Source organism: Lathyrus oleraceus, chromosome 1, assembly GCF_024323335.1.
Source record: "Lathyrus oleraceus cultivar Zhongwan6 chromosome 1, CAAS_Psat_ZW6_1.0, whole genome shotgun sequence".
NCBI classification, from domain to species: domain Eukaryota; kingdom Viridiplantae; phylum Streptophyta; class Magnoliopsida; order Fabales; family Fabaceae; genus Lathyrus; species Lathyrus oleraceus.
Window position 1 is genome coordinate 227,910,921 of NC_066579.1, and position 16,472 is coordinate 227,927,392.

A 16,472-nucleotide genomic window follows, 5' to 3' on the forward strand; every position below is an offset into this window, starting at 1 on the left:
CAATTAACTTCCGAATTTGCAATTTCTAAAATATATAATAATTAACATATTATTTTTTGCAAACATTCACTATTAACTTTGTTGATTGTATTAAGTTAAAGGTAAAACTAAAATTAAAAATAATTAAAGTGATTATAGCACATGTCTTTCAAAAAATTGAAAGAAATTTTACTTTAGAGTAGAATTCAACAATGGCAAAACATCATTTAACATTATAATATTTCTTTAAATTCAATGTAAATTTAAATTTATCATTACATACACTTTATTAATATATAAAAAGATATTTGTCATGAATTGTACTTGATTGCACTAAAATTTTGTCATCGCCAACGACATCAAACTTCATATAATGCTTGAAAAAGTGGGCGTTACTCTTTGTTTTGATTCTATGTGTATTATGAAGATCAGAGTATTTAGAGAGAAAATCCATCTTAAAGTTGGATGTCGTCGACCATTAATCGACTCCTTTATCCAATAATGTCAACCATAGACAAGATTTTTTACATTAGCACCTTGAGAATCTGCTTCAAACCCTTTGATCTTGAAAGCATATAGATTGTTTTTCGAAAATGTGTAAAAAAGAATTTTAAAAATAAATAATTATTAATTTTGAAAGTGACATTAGTAAGACAAAAGTTTGTTTTTTCAATCGATGTATTAATGTTAAATCATGTTCAAACTTTCAAAACAAAAGACATTAAGGAATATAACACGAAAAATGGCTTGTAATTTATAGTATATAATATTATAAAATAAGAAAGATTAGTATAAATTATTAAAGTTGTTGTAAGAATATTTTGGTCTTAATTAACTAAGTTTAGTCTTGATTGCGCTAAGCATGTATTAATGTTTGATTATATTCAATTAACTTCCAAATTTGCAATTTCTAAAATATATAATAATTAACATATTATTTTTTGTTAAGATTTATTATTAACTTTGTGATTGTATTAAGTTAAAGGAATAATTAAATACAAAAAGTAACTAAAGTGATTTAATATTAAATAGCACATGTCTTTCAAAAAATTGAAAGAAATTTTTCACTAAAATAGAACTCAACAATGGCAAAACATCATTTAACATTATAATATTTCTTTAAATTCGATGTAAATTTAAATTTATCATTATACATAGACTTTATTAATATATAAATAGATATTTATCAAGAATTGTACTTGATTCCAAAAAAAAAATCATTACCAACGACATCATACTTCATATAATGCTTGAAAGTGTGGACAACACACTTTGTTTTGATTCTATAGGCATTATGAAGATCCATGTATTTAGAGAGAAAATCCGTCTTAAAGTCGGATGTCGTCGGCAACCAATCTACTCCATTATCAAATAATGTCAACCATAGACGTGATTTTTTTCATTAGCACCTTGTGAATCAGCTTCAAACCATTTCATCTTGAAAGCATAAACAATTTTTTTCGAAAATATTTAAAAACAAAACTAAAAAATAAGTAATCATTAATTTTTAAATTGACATTAGTAAGACAAACGTTTGTTTTTCTAATTGATGTATTTATGTTAAATTATATTCAAAATTTCAAAACAAAAGACATTAATGAATATATCTAAAGAAATGGCTTGCAATTTATAGTATATATTATTATAAAATAAGAAAAATTAGTATAAAATTTTTAAGTTCTTGTAAGAATATTTTAGTCTTAATTAACTAAGTTTTAGTTTTCATTGCGCTAAGCATATATTAGTGTTTGATTATATTCAATTAACTTCCGAATTTGCAATTTCTAAAATATATAATAATTAACATATTATTTTTTGCAAACATTCACTATTAACTTTGTTGATTGTATTAAGTTAAAGGTAAAACTAAAATTAAAAATAATTAAAGTGATTATAGCACATGTCTTTCAAAAAATTGAAAGAAATTTTACTTTAGAGTAGAATTCAACAATGGCAAAACATCATTTAACATTATAATATTTCTTTAAATTCAATGTAAATTTAAATTTATCATTACATACACTTTATTAATATATAAAAAGATATTTGTCATGAATTGTACTTGATTGCACTAAAATTTTGTCATCGCCAACGACATCAAACTTCATATAATGCTTGAAAAAGTGGGCGTTACTCTTTGTTTTGATTCTATGTGTATTATGAAGATCAGAGTATTTAGAGAGAAAATCCATCTTAAAGTTGGATGTCGTCGACCATTAATCGACTCCTTTATCCAATAATGTCAACCATAGACAAGATTTTTTACATTAGCACCTTGAGAATCTGCTTCAAACCCTTTGATCTTGAAAGCATATAGATTGTTTTTCGAAAATGTGTAAAAAAGAATTTTAAAAATAAATAATTATTAATTTTGAAAGTGACATTAGTAAGACAAAAGTTTGTTTTTTCAATCGATGTATTAATGTTAAATCATGTTCAAACTTTCAAAACAAAAGACATTAAGGAATATAACACGAAAAATGGCTTGTAATTTATAGTATATAATATTATAAAATAAGAAAGATTAGTATAAATTATTAAAGTTGTTGTAAGAATATTTTGGTCTTAATTAACTAAGTTTAGTCTTGATTGCGCTAAGCATGTATTAATGTTTGATTATATTCAATTAACTTCCAAATTTGCAATTTCTAAAATATATAATAATTAACATATTATTTTTTGTTAAGATTTATTATTAACTTTGTGATTGTATTAAGTTAAAGGAATAATTAAATACAAAAAGTAACTAAAGTGATTTAATATTAAATAGCACATGTCTTTCAAAAATTGAAAGAAATTTCACTTAAAATAGAACTCAACAATGGCAAAACATCATTTAACATTATAATATTTCTTTAAATTCGATGTAAATTTAAATTTATCATTATACATAGACTTTATTAATATATAAATAGATATTTATCAAGAATTGTACTTGATTCCAAAAAAAAAAAATCATTACCAACGACATCATACTTCATATAATGCTTGAAAGTGTGGACAACACACTTTGTTTTGATTCTATAGGCATTATGAAGATCCATGTATTTAGAGAGAAAATCCGTCTTAAAGTCGGATGTCGTCGGCAACCAATCTACTCCATTATCAAATAATGTCAACCATAGACGTGATTTTTTTCATTAGCACCTTGTGAATCAGCTTCAAACCATTTCATCTTGAAAGCATAAACAATTTTTTTCGAAAATATTTAAAAACAAAACTAAAAAATAAGTAATCATTAATTTTTAAATTGACATTAGTAAGACAAACGTTTGTTTTTCTAATTGATGTATTTATGTTAAATTATATTCAAAATTTCAAAACAAAAGACATTAATGAATATATCTAAAGAAATGGCTTGCAATTTATAGTATATATTATTATAAAATAAGAAAAATTAGTATAAATTTTTAAGTTCTTGTAAGAATATTTTAGTCTTAATTAACTAAGTTTTAGTTTTCATTGCGCTAAGCATATATTAGTGTTTGATTATATTCAATTAACTTCCGAATTTGCAATTTCTAAAATATATAATAAACATATTATTTTTTGCAAACATTCACTATTAACTTTGTTGATTGTATTAAGTTAAAGGTAAAACTAAAATTAAAAATAATTAAAGTGATTATAGCACATGTCTTTCAAAAAATTGAAAGAAATTTTACTTTAGAGTAGAATTCAACAATGGCAAAACATCATTTAACATTATAATATTTCTTTAAATTCAATGTAAATTTAAATTTATCATTACATACACTTTATTAATATATAAAAAGATATTTGTCATGAATTGTACTTGATTGCACTAAAATTTTGTCATCGCCAACGACATCAAACTTCATATAATGCTTGAAAAAGTGGGCGTTACTCTTTGTTTTGATTCTATGTGTATTATGAAGATCAGAGTATTTAGAGAGAAAATCCATCTTAAAGTTGGATGTCGTCGACCATTAATCGACTCCTTTATCCAATAATGTCAACCATAGACAAGATTTTTTACATTAGCACCTTGAGAATCTGCTTCAAACCCTTTGATCTTGAAAGCATATAGATTGTTTTTCGAAAATGTGTAAAAAAGAATTTTAAAAATAAATAATTATTAATTTTGAAAGTGACATTAGTAAGACAAAAGTTTGTTTTTTCAATCGATGTATTAATGTTAAATCATGTTCAAACTTTCAAAACAAAAGACATTAAGGAATATAACACGAAAAATGGCTTGTAATTTATAGTATATAATATTATAAAATAAGAAAGATTAGTATAAATTATTAAAGTTGTTGTAAGAATATTTTGGTCTTAATTAACTAAGTTTAGTCTTGATTGCGCTAAGCATGTATTAATGTTTGATTATATTCAATTAACTTCCAAATTTGCAATTTCTAAAATATATAATAATTAACATATTATTTTTTGTTAAGATTTATTATTAACTTTGTGATTGTATTAAGTTAAAGGAATAATTAAATACAAAAAGTAACTAAAGTGATTTAATATTAAATAGCACATGTCTTTCAAAAAATTGAAAGAAATTTTTCACTAAAATAGAACTCAACAATGGCAAAACATCATTTAACATTATAATATTTCTTTAAATTCGATGTAAATTTAAATTTATCATTATACATAGACTTTATTAATATATAAATAGATATTTATCAAGAATTGTACTTGATTCCAAAAAAAAAAAATCATTACCAACGACATCATACTTCATATAATGCTTGAAAGTGTGGACAACACACTTTGTTTTGATTCTATAGGCATTATGAAGATCCATGTATTTAGAGAGAAAATCCGTCTTAAAGTCGGATGTCGTCGGCAACCAATCTACTCCATTATCAAATAATGTCAACCATAGACGTGATTTTTTTCATTAGCACCTTGTGAATCAGCTTCAAACCATTTCATCTTGAAAGCATAAACAATTTTTTTCGAAAATATTTAAAAACAAAACTAAAAAATAAGTAATCATTAATTTTTAAATTGACATTAGTAAGACAAACGTTTGTTTTTCTAATTGATGTATTTATGTTAAATTATATTCAAAATTTCAAAACAAAAGACATTAATGAATATATCTAAAGAAATGGCTTGCAATTTATAGTATATATTATTATAAAATAAGAAAAATTAGTATAAATTTTTAAGTTCTTGTAAGAATATTTTAGTCTTAATTAACTAAGTTTTAGTTTTCATTGCGCTAAGCATATATTAGTGTTTGATTATATTCAATTAACTTCCGAATTTGCAATTTCTAAAATATATAATAATTAACATATTATTTTTTGCAAACATTCACTATTAACTTTGTTGATTGTATTAAGTTAAAGGTAAAACTAAAATTAAAAATAATTAAAGTGATTATAGCACATGTCTTTCAAAAAATTGAAAGAAATTTTACTTTAGAGTAGAATTCAACAATGGCAAAACATCATTTAACATTATAATATTTCTTTAAATTCAATGTAAATTTAAATTTATCATTACATACACTTTATTAATATATAAAAAGATATTTGTCATGAATTGTACTTGATTGCACTAAAATTTTGTCATCGCCAACGACATCAAACTTCATATAATGCTTGAAAAAGTGGGCGTTACTCTTTGTTTTGATTCTATGTGTATTATGAAGATCAGAGTATTTAGAGAGAAAATCCATCTTAAAGTTGGATGTCGTCGACCATTAATCGACTCCTTTATCCAATAATGTCAACCATAGACAAGATTTTTTACATTAGCACCTTGAGAATCTGCTTCAAACCCTTTGATCTTGAAAGCATATAGATTGTTTTTCGAAAATGTGTAAAAAAGAATTTTAAAAATAAATAATTATTAATTTTGAAAGTGACATTAGTAAGACAAAAGTTTGTTTTTTCAATCGATGTATTAATGTTAAATCATGTTCAAACTTTCAAAACAAAAGACATTAAGGAATATAACACGAAAAATGGCTTGTAATTTATAGTATATAATATTATAAAATAAGAAAGATTAGTATAAATTATTAAAGTTGTTGTAAGAATATTTTGGTCTTAATTAACTAAGTTTAGTCTTGATTGCGCTAAGCATGTATTAATGTTTGATTATATTCAATTAACTTCCAAATTTGCAATTTCTAAAATATATAATAATTAACATATTATTTTTTGTTAAGATTTATTATTAACTTTGTGATTGTATTAAGTTAAAGGAATAATTAAATACAAAAAGTAACTAAAGTGATTTAATATTAAATAGCACATGTCTTTCAAAAAATGAAAGAAATTTTACTTAAAATAGAACTCAACAATGGCAAAACATCATTTAACATTATAATATTTCTTTAAATTCGATGTAAATTTAAATTTATCATTATACATAGACTTTATTAATATATAAATAGATATTTATCAAGAATTGTACTTGATTCCAAAAAAAAAAATCATTACCAACGACATCATACTTCATATAATGCTTGAAAGTGTGGACAACACACTTTGTTTTGATTCTATAGGCATTATGAAGATCCATGTATTTAGAGAGAAAATCCGTCTTAAAGTCGGATGTCGTCGGCAACCAATCTACTCCATTATCAAATAATGTCAACCATAGACGTGATTTTTTTCATTAGCACCTTGTGAATCAGCTTCAAACCATTTCATCTTGAAAGCATAAACAATTTTTTTCGAAAATATTTAAAAACAAAACTAAAAAATAAGTAATCATTAATTTTTAAATTGACATTAGTAAGACAAACGTTTGTTTTTCTAATTGATGTATTTATGTTAAATTATATTCAAAATTTCAAAACAAAAGACATTAATGAATATATCTAAAGAAATGGCTTGCAATTTATAGTATATATTATTATAAAATAAGAAAAATTAGTATAAATTTTTTAAGTTCTTGTAAGAATATTTTAGTCTTAATTAACTAAGTTTTAGTTTTCATTGCGCTAAGCATATATTAGTGTTTGATTATATTCAATTAACTTCCGAATTTGCAATTTCTAAAATATATAATAATTAACATATTATTTTTTGCAAACATTCACTATTAACTTTGTTGATTGTATTAAGTTAAAGGTAAAACTAAAATTAAAAATAATTAAAGTGATTATAGCACATGTCTTTCAAAAAATTGAAAGAAATTTTACTTTAGAGTAGAATTCAACAATGGCAAAACATCATTTAACATTATAATATTTCTTTAAATTCAATGTAAATTTAAATTTATCATTACATACACTTTATTAATATATAAAAAGATATTTGTCATGAATTGTACTTGATTGCACTAAAATTTTGTCATCGCCAACGACATCAAACTTCATATAATGCTTGAAAAAGTGGGCGTTACTCTTTGTTTTGATTCTATGTGTATTATGAAGATCAGAGTATTTAGAGAGAAAATCCATCTTAAAGTTGGATGTCGTCGACCATTAATCGACTCCTTTATCCAATAATGTCAACCATAGACAAGATTTTTTACATTAGCACCTTGAGAATCTGCTTCAAACCCTTTGATCTTGAAAGCATATAGATTGTTTTTCGAAAATGTGTAAAAAAGAATTTTAAAAATAAATAATTATTAATTTTGAAAGTGACATTAGTAAGACAAAAGTTTGTTTTTTCAATCGATGTATTAATGTTAAATCATGTTCAAACTTTCAAAACAAAAGACATTAAGGAATATAACACGAAAAATGGCTTGTAATTTATAGTATATAATATTATAAAATAAGAAAGATTAGTATAAATTATTAAAGTTGTTGTAAGAATATTTTGGTCTTAATTAACTAAGTTTAGTCTTGATTGCGCTAAGCATGTATTAATGTTTGATTATATTCAATTAACTTCCAAATTTGCAATTTCTAAAATATATAATAATTAACATATTATTTTTTGTTAAGATTTATTATTAACTTTGTGATTGTATTAAGTTAAAGGAATAATTAAATACAAAAAGTAACTAAAGTGATTTAATATTAAATAGCACATGTCTTTCAAAAAATTGAATTTTTTTTTCACTAAAATAGAACTCAACAATGGCAAAACATCATTTAACATTATAATATTTCTTTAAATTCGATGTAAATTTAAATTTATCATTATACATAGACTTTATTAATATATAAATAGATATTTATCAAGAATTGTACTTGATTCCAAAAAAAAAAAAAATTACCAACGACATCATACTTCATATAATGCTTGAAAGTGTGGACAACACACTTTGTTTTGATTCTATAGGCATTATGAAGATCCATGTATTTAGAGAGAAAATCCGTCTTAAAGTCGGATGTCGTCGGCAACCAATCTACTCCATTATCAAATAATGTCAACCATAGACGTGATTTTTTTCATTAGCACCTTGTGAATCAGCTTCAAACCATTTCATCTTGAAAGCATAAACAATTTTTTTCGAAAATATTAAAAACAAAACTAAAAAATAAGTAATCATTAATTTTTAAATTGACATTAGTAAGACAAACGTTTGTTTTTCTAATTGATGTATTTATGTTAAATTATATTCAAAATTTCAAAACAAAAGACATTAATGAATATATCTAAAGAAATGGCTTGCAATTTATAGTATATATTATTATAAAATAAGAAAAATTAGTATAAATTTTTAAGTTCTTGTAAGAATATTTTAGTCTTAATTAACTAAGTTTTAGTTTTCATTGCGCTAAGCATATATTAGTGTTTGATTATATTCAATTAACTTCCGAATTTGCAATTTCTAAAATATATAATAATTAACATATTATTTTTTGCAAACATTCACTATTAACTTTGTTGATTGTATTAAGTTAAAGGTAAAACTAAAATTAAAAATAATTAAAGTGATTATAGCACATGTCTTTCAAAAAATTGAAAGAAATTTTACTTTAGAGTAGAATTCAACAATGGCAAAACATCATTTAACATTATAATATTTCTTTAAATTCAATGTAAATTTAAATTTATCATTACATACACTTTATTAATATATAAAAAGATATTTGTCATGAATTGTACTTGATTGCACTAAAATTTTGTCATCGCCAACGACATCAAACTTCATATAATGCTTGAAAAAGTGGGCGTTACTCTTTGTTTTGATTCTATGTGTATTATGAAGATCAGAGTATTTAGAGAGAAAATCCATCTTAAAGTTGGATGTCGTCGACCATTAATCGACTCCTTTATCCAATAATGTCAACCATAGACAAGATTTTTTACATTAGCACCTTGAGAATCTGCTTCAAACCCTTTGATCTTGAAAGCATATAGATTGTTTTTCGAAAATGTGTAAAAAAGAATTTTAAAAATAAATAATTATTAATTTTGAAAGTGACATTAGTAAGACAAAAGTTTGTTTTTTCAATCGATGTATTAATGTTAAATCATGTTCAAACTTTCAAAACAAAAGACATTAAGGAATATAACACGAAAAATGGCTTGTAATTTATAGTATATAATATTATAAAATAAGAAAGATTAGTATAAATTATTAAAGTTGTTGTAAGAATATTTTGGTCTTAATTAACTAAGTTTAGTCTTGATTGCGCTAAGCATGTATTAATGTTTGATTATATTCAATTAACTTCCAAATTTGCAATTTCTAAAATATATAATAATTAACATATTATTTTTTGTTAAGATTTATTATTAACTTTGTGATTGTATTAAGTTAAAGGAATAATTAAATACAAAAAGTAACTAAAGTGATTTAATATTAAATAGCACATGTCTTTCAAAAAATTGAAAGAAATTTTTCACTAAAATAGAACTCAACAATGGCAAAACATCATTTAACATTATAATATTTCTTTAAATTCGATGTAAATTTAAATTTATCATTATACATAGACTTTATTAATATATAAATAGATATTTATCAAGATTTGTACTTGATTCCAAAAAAAAAATCATTACCAACGACATCATACTTCATATAATGCTTGAAAGTGTGGACAACACACTTTGTTTTGATTCTATAGGCATTATGAAGATCCATGTATTTAGAGAGAAAATCCGTCTTAAAGTCGGATGTCGTCGGCAACCAATCTACTCCATTATCAAATAATGTCAACCATAGACGTGATTTTTTTCATTAGCACCTTGTGAATCAGCTTCAAACCATTTCATCTTGAAAGCATAAAGAATTTTTTTCGAAAATATTTAAAAACAAAACTAAAAAATAAGTAATCATTAATTTTTAAATTGACATTAGTAAGACAAACGTTTGTTTTTCTAATTGATGTATTTATGTTAAATTATATTCAAAATTTCAAAACAAAAGACATTAATGAATATATCTAAAGAAATGGCTTGCAATTTATAGTATATATTATTATAAAATAAGAAAAATTAGTATAAATTTTTTAAGTTCTTGTAAGAATATTTTAGTCTTAATTAACTAAGTTTTAGTTTTCATTGCGCTAAGCATATATTAGTGTTTGATTATATTCAATTAACTTCCGAATTTGCAATTTCTAAAATATATAATAATTAACATATTATTTTTTCAAACATTCACTATTAACTTTGTTGATTGTATTAAGTTAAAGGTAAAACTAAAATTAAAAATAATTAAAGTGATTATAGCACATGTCTTTCAAAAAATTGAAAGAAATTTTACTTTAGAGTAGAATTCAACAATGGCAAAACATCATTTAACATTATAATATTTCTTTAAATTCAATGTAAATTTAAATTTATCATTACATACACTTTATTAATATATAAAAAGATATTTGTCATGAATTGTACTTGATTGCACTAAAATTTTGTCATCGCCAACGACATCAAACTTCATATAATGCTTGAAAAAGTGGGCGTTACTCTTTGTTTGATTCTATGTGTATTATGAAGATCAGAGTATTTAGAGAGAAAATCCATCTTAAAGTTGGATGTCGTCGACCATTAATCGACTCCTTTATCCAATAATGTCAACCATAGACAAGATTTTTTACATTAGCACCTTGAGAATCTGCTTCAAACCCTTTGATCTTGAAAGCATATAGATTGTTTTTCGAAAATGTGTAAAAAAGAATTTTAAAAATAAATAATTATTAATTTTGAAAGTGACATTAGTAAGACAAAAGTTTGTTTTTTCAATCGATGTATTAATGTTAAATCATGTTCAAACTTTCAAAACAAAAGACATTAAGGAATATAACACGAAAAATGGCTTGTAATTTATAGTATATAATATTATAAAATAAGAAAGATTAGTATAAATTATTAAAGTTGTTGTAAGAATATTTTGGTCTTAATTAACTAAGTTTAGTCTTGATTGCGCTAAGCATGTATTAATGTTTGATTATATTCAATTAACTTCCAAATTTGCAATTTCTAAAATATATAATAATTAACATATTATTTTTTGTTAAGATTTATTATTAACTTTGTGATTGTATTAAGTTAAAGGAATAATTAAATACAAAAAGTAACTAAAGTGATTTAATATTAAATAGCACATGTCTTTCAAAAAATGAAAGAAATTTTTCACTAAAATAGAACTCAACAATGGCAAAACATCATTTAACATTATAATATTTCTTTAAATTCGATGTAAATTTAAATTTATCATTATACATAGACTTTATTAATATATAAATAGATATTTATCAAGAATTGTACTTGATTCCAAAAAAAAAAAATCATTACCAACGACATCATACTTCATATAATGCTTGAAAGTGTGGACAACACACTTTGTTTTGATTCTATAGGCATTATGAAGATCCATGTATTTAGAGAGAAAATCCGTCTTAAAGTCGGATGTCGTCGGCAACCAATCTACTCCATTATCAAATAATGTCAACCATAGACGTGATTTTTTTCATTAGCACCTTGTGAATCAGCTTCAAACCATTTCATCTTGAAAGCATAAACAATTTTTTTCGAAAATATTTAAAAACAAAACTAAAAAAAAGTAATCATTAATTTTAAATTGACATTAGTAAGACAAACGTTTGTTTTTCTAATTGATGTATTTATGTTAAATTATATTCAAAATTTCAAAACAAAAGACATTAATGAATATATCTAAAGAAATGGCTTGCAATTTATAGTATATATTATTATAAAATAAGAAAAATTAGTATAAATTTTTTAAGTTCTTGTAAGAATATTTTAGTCTTAATTAACTAAGTTTTAGTTTTCATTGCGCTAAGCATATATTAGTGTTTGATTATATTCAATTAACTTCCGAATTTGCAATTTCTAAAATATATAATAATTAACATATTATTTTTTCAAACATTCACTATTAACTTTGTTGATTGTATTAAGTTAAAGGTAAAACTAAAATTAAAAATAATTAAAGTGATTATAGCACATGTCTTTCAAAAAATTGAAAGAAATTTTACTTTAGAGTAGAATTCAACAATGGCAAAACATCATTTAACATTATAATATTTCTTTAAATTCAATGTAAATTTAAATTTATCATTACATACACTTTATTAATATATAAAAAGATATTTGTCATGAATTGTACTTGATTGCACTAAAATTTTGTCATCGCCAACGACATCAAACTTCATATAATGCTTGAAAAAGTGGGCGTTACTCTTTGTTTTGATTCTATGTGTATTATGAAGATCAGAGTATTTAGAGAGAAAATCCATCTTAAAGTTGGATGTCGTCGACCATTAATCGACTCCTTTATCCAATAATGTCAACCATAGACAAGATTTTTTACATTAGCACCTTGAGAATCTGCTTCAAACCCTTTGATCTTGAAAGCATATAGATTGTTTTTCGAAAATGTGTAAAAAAGAATTTTAAAAATAAATAATTATTAATTTTGAAAGTGACATTAGTAAGACAAAAGTTTGTTTTTTCAATCGATGTATTAATGTTAAATCATGTTCAAACTTTCAAAACAAAAGACATTAAGGAATATAACACGAAAAATGGCTTGTAATTTATAGTATATAATATTATAAAATAAGAAAGATTAGTATAAATTATTAAAGTTGTTGTAAGAATATTTTTGTCTTAATTAACTAAGTTTAGTCTTGATTGCGCTAAGCATGTATTAATGTTTGATTATATTCAATTAACTTCCAAATTTGCAATTTCTAAAATATATAATAATTAACATATTATTTTTTGTTAAGATTTATTATTAACTTTGTGATTGTATTAAGTTAAAGGAATAATTAAATACAAAAAGTAATTAAAGTGATTTAATATTAAATAGCACATGTCTTTCAAAAAATTGAAAGAAATTTTACTTAAAATAGAACTCAACAATGGCAAAACATCATTTAACATTATAATATTTCTTTAAATTCGATGTAAATTTAAATTTATCATTATACATAGACTTTATTAATATAAATAGATATTTATCAAGAATTGTACTTGATTCCAAAAAAAAAATCATTACCAACGACATCATACTTCATATAATGCTTGAAAGTGTGGACAACACACTTTGTTTTGATTCTATAGGCATTATGAAGATCCATGTATTTAGAGAGAAAATCCGTCTTAAAGTCGGATGTCGTCGGCAACCAATCTACTCCATTATCAAATAATGTCAACCATAGACGTGATTTTTTTCATTAGCACCTTGTGAATCAGCTTCAAACCATTTCATCTTGAAAGCATAAACAATTTTTTCGAAAATATTAAAAACAAAACTAAAAAATAAGTAATCATTAATTTTTAAATTGACATTAGTAAGACAAACGTTTGTTTTTCTAATTGATGTATTTATGTTAAATTATATTCAAAATTTCAAAACAAAAGACATTAATGAATATATCTAAAGAAATGGCTTGCAATTTATAGTATATATTATTATAAAATAAGAAAAATTAGTAAAAAATTTTTAAGTTCTTGTAAGAATATTTTAGTCTTAATTAACTAAGTTTTAGTTTTCATTGCGCTAAGCATATATTAGTGTTTGATTATATTCAATTAACTTCCGAATTAGCAATTTCTAAAATATATAATAATTAACATATTATTTTTTTCAAACATTCACTATTAACTTTGTTGATTGTATTAAGTTAAAGGTAAAACTAAAATTAAAAATAATTAAAGTGATTATAGCACATGTCTTTCAAAAAATTGAAAGAAATTTTACTTTAGAGTAGAATTCAACAATGGCAAAACATCATTTAACATTATAATATTTCTTTAAATTCAATGTAAATTTAAATTTATCATTACATACACTTTATTAATATATAAAAAGATATTTGTCATGAATTGTACTTGATTGCACTAAAATTTTGTCATCGCCAACGACATCAAACTTCATATAATGCTTGAAAAAGTGGGCGTTACTCTTTCTTTTGATTCTATGTGTATTATGAAGATCAGAGTATTTAGAGAGAAAATCCATCTTAAAGTTGGATGTCGTCGACCATTAATCGACTCCTTTATCCAATAATGTCAACCATTGACAAGATTTTTTACATTAGCACCTTGAGAATCTGCTTCAAACCCTTTGATCTTGAAAGCATATAGATTGTTTTTCGAAAATGTGTAAAAAAGAATTTTAAAAGTAAATAATTATTAATTTTGAAAGTGACATTAGTAAGACAAAAGTTTGTTTTTTCAATCGATGTATTAATGTTAAATCATGTTCAAACTTTCAAAACAAAAGACATTAAGGAATATAACACGAAAAATGGCTTGTAATTTATAGTATATAATATTATAAAATAAGAAAGATTAGTATAAATTATTAAAGTTGTTGTAAGAATATTTTGGTCTTAATTAACTAAGTTTAGTCTTGATTGCGCTAAGCATGTATTAATGTTTGATTATATTCAATTAACTTCCAAATTTGCAATTTCTAAAATATATAATAATTAACATATTATTTTTTGTTAAGATTTATTATTAACTTTGTGATTGTATTAAGTTAAAGGAATAATTAAATACAAAAAGTAATTAAAGTGATTTAATATTAAATAGCACATGTCTTTCAAAAAATTGAAAGAAATTTTACTTTAACATAGAACTCAACAATGGCAAAACATCATTTAACATTATAATATTTCTTTAAATTCGATGTAAATTTAAATTTATCATTATACATAGACTTTATTAAAATATAAATAGATATTTATCAAGAATTGTACTTGATTCCAAAAAAAAAAATCATTACCAACGACATCATACTTCATATAATGCTTGAAAGTGTGGACAACACACTTTGTTTTGATTCTATAGGCATTATGAAGATCCATGTATTTAGAGAGAAAATCCGTCTTAAAGTCGGATGTCGTCGGCAACCAATCTACTCCATGATCAAATAATGTCAACCGTAGACGTGATTTTTTTCATTAGCACCTTGTGAATCAGCTTCAAACCATTTCATCTTGAAAGCATAAACAATTTTTTTCGAAAATATTTAAAAACAAAACTAAAAAATAAGTAATCATTAATTTTTAAATTGACATTAGTAAGACAAACGTTTGTTTTTCTAATTGATGTATTTATGTTAAATTATATTCAAAATTTCAAAACAAAAGACATTAATGAATATATCTAAAGAAATGGCTTGCAATTTATAGTATATATTATTATAAAATAAGAAAAATTAGTAAAAAAAAATTTAAGTTCTTGTAAGAATATTTTAGTCTTAATTAACTAAGTTTTAGTTTTCATTGCGCTAAGCATATATTAGTGTTTGATTATATTCAATTAACTTCCGAATTTGCAATTTCTAAAATATATAATAATTAACATATTATTTTTTGCAAACATTCATTATTAACTTTGTTGATTGTATTAAGTTAAAGGTAAAACTAAAATTAAAAATAATTAAAGTGATTATAGCACATGTCTTTCAAAAAATTGAAAGAAATTTTACTTTAGAGTAGAATTCAACAATGGCAAAACATCATTTAACATTATAATATTTCTTTAAATTCAATGTAAATTTAAATTTATCATTACATACACTTTATTAATATATAAAAAGATATTTGTCATGAATTGTACTTGATTGCACTAAAATTTTGTCATCGCCAACGACATCAAACTTCATATAATGCTTGAAAAAGTGGGCGTTACTCTTTCTTTTGATTCTATGTGTATTATGAAGATCAGAGTATTTAGAGAGAAAATCCATCTTAAAGTTGGATGTCGTCGACCATTAATCGACTCCTTTATCCAATAATGTCAACCATTGACAAGATTTTTTACATTAGCACCTTGAGAATCTGCTTCAAACCCTTTGATCTTGAAAGCATATAGATTGTTTTTCGAAAATGTGTAAAAAAGAATTTTAAAAGTAAATAATTATTAATTTTGAAAGTGACATTAGTAAGACAAAAGTTTGTTTTTTCAATCGATGTATTAATGTTAAATCATGTTCAAACTTTCAAAACAAAGGACATTAAGGAATATAACACGAAAAATGGCTTGTAATTTATAGTATATAATATTATAAAATAAGAAAGATTAGTATAAATTATTAAAGTTGTTGTAAGAGTATTTTGGTCTTAATTAACTAAGTTTAGTCTTGATTGCGCTAAGCAT